The sequence below is a fragment of the Gavialis gangeticus genome, unplaced genomic scaffold, assembly GCF_001723915.1.
Source record: "Gavialis gangeticus isolate Ggan-Ray unplaced genomic scaffold, GavGan_comp1, whole genome shotgun sequence".
Classification (NCBI taxonomy): Eukaryota; Metazoa; Chordata; order Crocodylia; family Gavialidae; genus Gavialis; species Gavialis gangeticus.
The window spans coordinates 5,871,040-5,872,216 of NW_017729029.1; positions in this window are offsets into that span (position 1 = coordinate 5,871,040).

The following is a 1,177-nucleotide window of genomic DNA, read 5'->3' on the forward strand; positions in this document are numbered from 1 at the left end:
GAACCAACTTCCAAGAGAAGTGGTGCTGGCTCCTACCCTGGGGGGTCTTTAAGAGGAGGCTGGATGTACACCTTGGTGGGGTCGTTTGACCCCAGTACTCTTTCCTGCCATGGCAGGGGGTTGGACTAGATGATCTACTCGGGTCCCTTCCGACCCTAGAAACTATGAAACTGAGCCAGGTTCAAAAAGGGTGTGGATACATTCATGGATGATAGCTCTATTAATGGCTATTGAACAGAATGGTTGGAGATGTTTTCTCTGACATCTCCAAACCAATAATCATGGAGAGGGAGAGTATTCAATATGGAATAGATCACCCTAGAGCTATCTGGTTCAGTGATCTCCCTCTATATCAAGGGTAAGCAATGTTTTTTGGCTGGAGTGCTGAAAAAACCCCACAATGTCTACCTTGGAAGGTGCTGGAGTGCCGACATGCCAGAGCCCAGAGCAGCCGTTTGCAGCCTCCCAGCTGCAGTCTGCCCATAGAGGCTTGCAGCAGGGCTTGCAGCCTCCTAGCTGCCTTCTGGGAGCAGCCTGGGCTCAGTGGCTGGCAGCAGCTTCTTAGAGCCCGCGGTGGTGTGCTGAGCAAAATGGCCTTGTGTGCTATGCTCGGCATGCGTGCCAGGGGTTGCTGATCCCTGCTCTATATCATACATTCGTGCCACTTTCAGACAGAATACTGCACTAGATGAACCATTGGTCTGACTCTGTCTGACACTTAGTAAAGCTCCACGAGCTGGTTCTTACAGAGGCATATAGCTATACAAACAGCATGCACACAACTGTACACTCATAGCGAGGCACATATACACAGAGCTGTAAAATATCTCTCCTTGGCTTTCTCATGTAAAGAATATCCATTGTTATGTGAAGTACTTGTCTATTGTGAATGGCAGTGTGGTAAGGCAGGGTTTCAGGACTCTGCTGTCCCAAACCTTCAGTTGGCCTGCTAGGAGGAGAGCTGGGCTTGCATGGAGAGATTGACATGGCTTTGCCCACACAGGTCTGGCATGGCTAGAGCCTGACCACTCTATTTACTTCCTTATAACCTGAGGCAGATTAAGGTGTACTAGGGCCCTGGGCAAGCACAAAATTGGAGGCTCCCTCCCCCTGTGGGAGCTGGGCTGCAGGGGGGTGGGGGAGAGAGGCACTTTCCCATCCTAGTACTGGTGGGGGA